At 50.9% G+C, this 7021-nt stretch overlaps 1 protein-coding gene across 1 annotated transcript in view; it reads left to right on the forward strand.

Annotated features, from left to right (window-relative positions):
• Positions 1 to 1251: 1251 nt before the first annotated feature.
• Cnr2 (cannabinoid receptor 2) overlaps positions 1252 to 7021 on the forward strand; it is a 23210-nt gene continuing 17440 nt past the window's right edge. Inside the window, exon 1 of the mRNA XM_021160941.2 lies at positions 1252 to 1671. The gene's annotated coding sequence lies outside the window, so the exon portion shown is untranslated. The remainder of the gene's footprint in view (positions 1672 to 7021) is intronic.

A 7021-nucleotide genomic window follows, 5' to 3' on the forward strand; every position in this document is an offset into this window, starting at 1 on the left:
GAAGGAAGGAAGGAAGGAAGGAAGGAAGAAGGAAGGAAGGAAGGAAGGAAGAAAGAAAGAAAGAAAGAAAGAAAGAAAGAAAGAAAGAAAGAAAGAAAGAAAGAAAGAAAGAGGAGAAAACACACTTCCTGGGGATGGGATGAGACCAATCTGCAGAGTTCTTACTCTGCAAGCATGGGGCCCTGAGGTCAATCCCCCAGAACCCAGCTTTAAAAGGGAAAGATGATTCAGTGGTTAAAAGCACTGGCTGCTCTTCCACAGGACCCAGGTTCAATTCCCAGCACCCACATGGCTGCTTGCAATTGCCTGAAACCCCAAAACCAGGAGATCCGAAGCCTCTTCTGATCTTTGAGGGCACCAGGCACACATGTGGTGTGCATACACACATGCAGGCAAAACACTCACTCACATGTGCATATGTACATGCATGCACACACATGCACACTCACATGCACACATGCACACACAAGCATCCACAGGCACATGCACACATGCTTGTGTGCACACACCAGGCATGGTGAAGAATGCTATAATCCCAACACTGGGTAGGTGGAGACAGCCAGCCTAGCCTAGCGGGTGAATCCTGGGTTCCAGTGAGAGACCTTGCAGCAAAACTCAAGGTAGATCTAGGAGGATACAAGCTGGCCTGCCACTGAGCCAGCAACTGTCCCCCTCCACGGTTCTTGCTATGTCTTCTTAGCAAATTCCTCTGTTAGAGGTAATGCTGTGTGGAATGGTGTCTTAGCTAGGGTTTCGTTGCTATGAAGAGACACCATGACCAAGGCAACTCTTACAGCCAAGCATATTCAAACCACCACAAAGAGCAAACAAGCCTAGCTTCAGGTACCTGCTTGGGTTCCTGCCTTGATGTCTCTCTCAATAAGAAACTGTCACCTGCAAGCTGAAATAAACCTACACACACACACACACACACACACACACACACACACACACACACTTTTGATCTTCTGCTTTGTGATTTTTGAGGCAGGGTCTCTATTTGTAGCCCTGGGTGTCCTAGAATTTGCTATGTAGACCAAGCTGGCCTTGAACTGCCTCTGCCTCCCGAATGCTGGAACTAAAGGTGGGTGTCATCATGCCCAGCTTCTGAACTTGCTTTTGTCACAGTCACAGAATGGAGCAGAACAAGGAGCCAGCAGCACTCATTCAAGTCATCTGCCAACACCTGCAGGCATTTGCATCTCAAAGCTCTGGGCTAGAGGGAGGAGGCATGAGGCACACAGGTAGCTTGGCACATGTCACAGCAAAAGGATGTAAACTTTACAGAGGTCAAGTGAGTTGCAGGACAGCATACACCCGGGCCAGATTAGAACCCAAGTTTCTGGAGTCTAAGGTCTATGTCTATGCCCTCCCCTGGCCAGAGTTCCTAAGAAGAGAGAATTCAACCGCAGGGCAAGAACACTGTGGCACTGAGGACCCAGAGGGGAAGTGGTAACCGGGACGGAAGGCCAGACCTCCTCTCACTCACTTATCTGCGCCAGACCTCCTCTCACTCACTCATCTGCGAAAGTGTGAAAGCAAGAAACCCCAGGCTGGAGCTGCAGCTCTTGGGACCTACGTGGGGGTCCCTGCTGGGTCTCCAGATCTGAATACAGAATAGCCAGGACAAGACTCCACAAGACCCTGGGGCCCAGCGGCTGACAAATGACCGTGAGTCTAACTTCCTTTGTTGTTTTACTTCGGACTCCTCGCTCCAGAAAGCCTATGTTCTAACCTCAACTCTTCCCTAACTCTTTGCTAAGTAAAAGGGAACTGTCTGAGGCAGGGGAGTACATGTCGGACTGGGAACATGGGTCACAGCTCAAGACTGGTTCTCCTGAGACAGAATTTTCCTTGCCTTTCTTCACAGTAATAAAACCCCAAAACTTAGGTGACCTTTTGGGGGGAGTCTATTTCTATTCACCCCTGAAACAGAAAGCCACTCTAGGCCAAAGAAAATTTGCTTCCAGTCCAGCTTAGTGAATGGAACGAATTTATTGGTGTTGTCTGTAGGAACAAGGGTGGCTTGGGCAACTGTATCATCAAAAAGCCTACCCAGCATAGTGACAAGTGCCCAAAGCTAATGACATCGCTGGTGTCCCCATTAGTTGACAGTCCACCTGTCAAGCAGCAGACAGGACGGTGTGCAGGGGTGAAGCAGGAGGGAGGGAGGGAGGGAGGGATGGAGTGTTGGAATGTCAGGGGAGGGTCTAATGACCCCACACACAGGGACTGGTACAGGCACGATCTTTTGAAGGCCTCCTGTAGATAATCGAAGCTGTTGGAAAGAAAGGGCCACACAAGCCCAGGGAACAGAATTCCACGCCACACAGATCTTCTCTGTGGGTTGGGCTCTGCTCCAAGGCCATTTCAAGGTTTCCTTTATTGGCTGCTCGCAAGTCGACCTCTGTGGTTAAATGCTACCCTATCCCACACTCGGCAGAGGGAGGCTGCATGCTACTCCCGTGAAGTCCCAGGGGCATCTCTTGAGAATATTGGCTTGAATACGAGCATTTTGGCTTCCTGGCCATCCATAGCAGGTGGGGGTTTGAAAAGGACCCCACAACACTAAGGTCTTGGGACTCACCTGGGCAATCTGAAGCCTGTGGGTTTTTTGTTTGTTTGTTTGTTTGTTTGGTTGGTTGGTTGGTTGGTTTTTCGAGACAGGGTTTCTCTGTGTAGCCCTGGCTGTCCTGACACTCTGTAGACCAGGCTGGCCTCGAACTCAGAAATCCGCCTGCTTCTGCCTCTCAAGTGCTGGGATTAAAGGTGTGTGCCACCACACCCGGCTTGAAGCCTGTGTTTTATAGAAGGAAAAAAAAATTGAGATGCAGTGAAATGATTGGCTGTCAGATACAACGACAGGCACTGGACAGTGAGATCTGGGCTCTGCTTCCTTGGAAGTCACTCTTATTGAGGGAAGACAGATGTCAAGGTGGGAGTCCTGGGGCGGAGGCTCCTGTTTAATCCTAACTCTATGGCTTGGCACAAATAACTCCACTTCTCTGGCCCTCAGCTTTTCCTTCTGGGGCAGTGCAGGTCTGAGAACGCCACCCTCAGGTTTGTGGTCAGGGCTCAGCCAGGTGACACTGGCTAGGGAGAGACAACAGCACTGGGATCTGTGAATAGCTTTGGTGGAGAGTTTGGCCTTGTCCCCTCTGCCCATGCTGCGGACTAGAAATACGAAAAGGAGGTACCACTTCCTTCCCTAGAATAGGAATCAGTCCCAAGAGAGATGCACCATGGTCATGAAAGCCAGGACTGGGCAGAAGAAGGGCTCATGACAGACTCAGGAAGTCTGGGGGCAGGGGGGGGGAGGGGGGCGGCGGGTCAGTTCTGCAGCTGCTTGTGGCTCAAGGGAGCTTGCTCCCTAATCTGTGTGGTCCCATGCGTGTGACTCCCCACCTGTGAAGCAACCCTGCCAAAATGGCTGCCTCCCCATCTCACTGTTCCCTGTTTTATTAATTTGTGTGTGTGAGAGAGGGTGCACGCACCTGTGTGGGTAAGCTTGTGGAAGCGAGACAGGTTGACGTTGGTGTCTTCTTCAGTTGCTCTCCACGTTGTTTCTTGAGACAATTTCTCTCGGAACCTGAAGCTCACTCAGTCAGCGGGTCTGGCTGGCCAGAGAGTCCTGGGATCCCCATGTCTCCCTTTGGCTGTGCTGGGATTACAGGCGCATTATCATACCAACTTTTTCCCTGTGGGCCCTGGGGACTCCACAAAAGGTCCTGTGCTTCCATAGCAGGCTTTTAAACAGTTGAGCTGTGTCCTCAACTCTTCTGCCCCCGTTACTCTGACTGCGTGTTCTAAGGGCACCCGAACCTTGTATTGATTCTGATGGAATCCAATAGAGCTCTGAGCATCACCCTGCCAAGCCAGTGGGACTAGCCTCACAGGTCACATGAGCATCACCCTGCCAAGCCAGTGGGACTAGCCTCACAGGTCACATATAGAGCTTCACTAATACTCTGACACCAACAAAAGATACATTTGGTCCCCAAGTTGGCATTTCCCTGCTGGGTCTGGCCTCACCATTTTGCTGGAATAGTTGTAGTCCCAGATTCATTGTCAAGACTTAAAAAGCCTATCTCGCCGGGCGTTGGTGGCACACGCCTTTAATCCCAGCACTTGGGAGGCAGAGGCAGGCAGATTTCTGAGTTCGAGGCCAGCCTGGTCTACAGAGTGAGTTCCAGGACAGCCAGGGCTACACAGAGAAACCCTGTCTCGAAAAAACAAACAAACAAACAAAAAAAAAAAACAAAAAAAAAGCCTATTTCGCTGGGCAGTTGAGGCACACACCTTTAATCCCAGCACTCAGGAGGCAGAGGCAGGAGGATTTCTGAGTTCGAGGCCAGCCTGGTCTATAGAGTGAGTTCCAGGATGGCCAAGGCTACACAGAGAAACCCTGTCTTCAAAACAAAACAAAACAAAACAAAAAACCTGCCTATCTCTATTTGACTTTCAGCAATCTCCCCCAGGGAGCCTCTTTCCCCAAACTTTCCAGGGATCAGAGTCCACCTAGCCCCCAGCTACTTGAGGGTCCCATATCCCGGAATCCCTCTCTAGTCCAAGGCGTTTTGCTACCGCCCACCTGAGCATCAGCTTCACCTCCCTGAGCTGGATTCTCTCAAAGGACTAGAAGAGGGATTTTCAAGCAGCCTCTGCTTATGATTGTGAAAAGCCCTGAAGGCAGAAGACAGGAGACACAGAAGGCTGTCTGCAGAGAGATAGACAGCGTTATTGTACAGATAAGGAGAACAAGGCTCAGCAGCAGTATGGACTTGCACAATATCACTTGGTCAAAGCAGTGGGGAGTGGCAGGCAGACGCAAGCTAGTCTTGTGACAGATCCAAGCCAGCCTCCCTGGCTAGGTAGTTGACATCATTTCCTGAACCTCTGTGTCTTCAGCTCCACCAATGTAGCCTGTGGCAGCTCATGGCCACTCACAATTTCAAGGTGGAAATCTGAAGCCCAGTGGGACTTAAAAGCCACCTGAGTTGGTAGGTTCTCACCCCAGAGACACAGAGCTCAAGGCCAGTCAGGGTTATATGTGAAAGAACCTATCTCAGTTAAAACTAGTAGGCCAGTCTTAGCCAAGCCCTGCTCTGTCATGAGAGTGAACAGCTGGACAATGGTAGAGAATCCCTCATAGGTGTGAAGACCCAGTCCAGGTCACTGCTGTCACATAACTGTCCCTTGTAGAACAGGTTTTTGATGCCACGGTATGTGCAGCCTGAGAGCCGGGCCACAGGGGAGAGGGAAGCATACTGTGTGTTAGGCCCTGAGGTTCCAACCACAAACCCAGGGGTTTCCTCATCCCATGGCCTCCTCCACAGGACTTCCCTCCCTGGGCTTGTGGCTGTCACTGACATTATCTTGTGCCATAATACCCTGATCCTACGAGGACACTTTCCCCCTGTCCCAAGACACAAGGGAGGGAGTTGAGGGTTTAACTGCTTAGCCAAGGCCAAAGCAGGAGCCCCAGCAAAAGCAGGGTGTTTGGTGGTGGTTTTCCTGGGATCCCCTCCTTGGTCTCCCCCCGACCCCCTGCAGAGCCCCGAATAGGAAGAAATTGTCCTTTTTTCCATCTCCTAGGAAGAAGAAAGTCCCGCTATAATGGCTTGTAAATGCTTGACCCAGGGAGTGGCACTATTAGAAGGTGTGGACTTGTTGAAGTAGGTGTGTCATTGTGGGTGTGTGCTTTAAGACCCTCATCCTAGCTGCCCAGAAGTCAGTCTTCCACTAGCAGCCTTCAGATGCAGATGTAGAACTCTCAGCTCTGCCTGCACCATGCCTGCCTGGATGCTGCCATGCTCGCACCTTGATGATAATGGACTGAATCTCTGACCCTGTAAGCCAGTACCAATTAAATGTTGTCCTTATAAGAGTTGCCTTGGTCATGGTATCTGTTCACAGCAGTAAAACCCTAAGACACCCACAATGCATGCCTCACCCAGGCGGTGAAGACCCCCAAATGCTAAAGAGGACAGACAAGCGAGGTGGGTGATGTGGGTAGGAAGAAGAAGGGGCCGCAGTGGAGTTGGGCCCCAGCAGGGAGAGGACCTCATTCCAAAGTGAGAATTAGGCTTTATAGGTTGGGTGTCCTCTAAGGTTTGTGGCTTCTCTTCTCCTCTCCTCCCCTACAGCTTTCTCGCACTGCCAAACGGGGCAGCCTTGATTCTATGGTGCCCAGCGGCTCTCACTTAAACCCCTGCTGCCCTGTTGCGGTGATTCCCCTGGCTCCCTAGGGGCTGTGCCCACTCAGTTCCTCTTTGAGAACCACAGGTGCATTCACGGTGGTGCTTCTGTCCGGATTCAATGAGTCCTTCCTGTGTCTCCCCCCCGTGGGTGTATTGGGGTACTGGGTGGTCCAACTACAGGCAGGGGTTTGGGGACCTATGGAGAACCACACATGTTTCTGGAAAACAGGTCAACAGCTCTGGATGGTGCTTCGAGATGTAGGATTGCAGTTTACTAGGGATTTATGAGAGAGGCATGACTTCGGGACGGAAACAAGCCAGGAGCATCCCACACCCCAAAAGCAAGAAGAAGGGGTTCATAAACTAAGTTACACAAAGGTAGAGAGCAACCAACCAGAGTGTACCTGGCCTTTCTCAAAAACTAAGAACGTGTCAAAGTTAAGGGACAATCTGAGTGTCAGGGAAGTGACAAGAACAAAATGCTTGGCTATTTTTTTTTTTTTTTAAGATACAGTATAGCCCAGGCCAACCTAAAACCGGGTGTGGTGGCGCGTGCCTTTAATCCCAGCACTCGGGAGGCAGAGGCAGACGGATTTCTAAGTTAAAGGCCAGCCTGGTCTACAGAGTGAGTTCCAGGACAGCCAGGGCTACACAGAGAAACCCTGTCTCGAAAAACCAAAAAAAAAAAAGAGGGCTGGAGAGACGGCTCAGTGGTTAAGAGCACTGACTGCTCTTCCAGAGGTCCTGGGTTCATTCCCAGCAACCACATGGTGGCTCACAACCATCTGTAATGGGATCTGATGCCCTCTTCTGGTGTGTCT

Source organism: Mus caroli, chromosome 4 (genome assembly GCF_900094665.2).
Source record: "Mus caroli chromosome 4, CAROLI_EIJ_v1.1, whole genome shotgun sequence".
NCBI classification, from domain to species: Eukaryota; Metazoa; Chordata; class Mammalia; order Rodentia; family Muridae; genus Mus; species Mus caroli.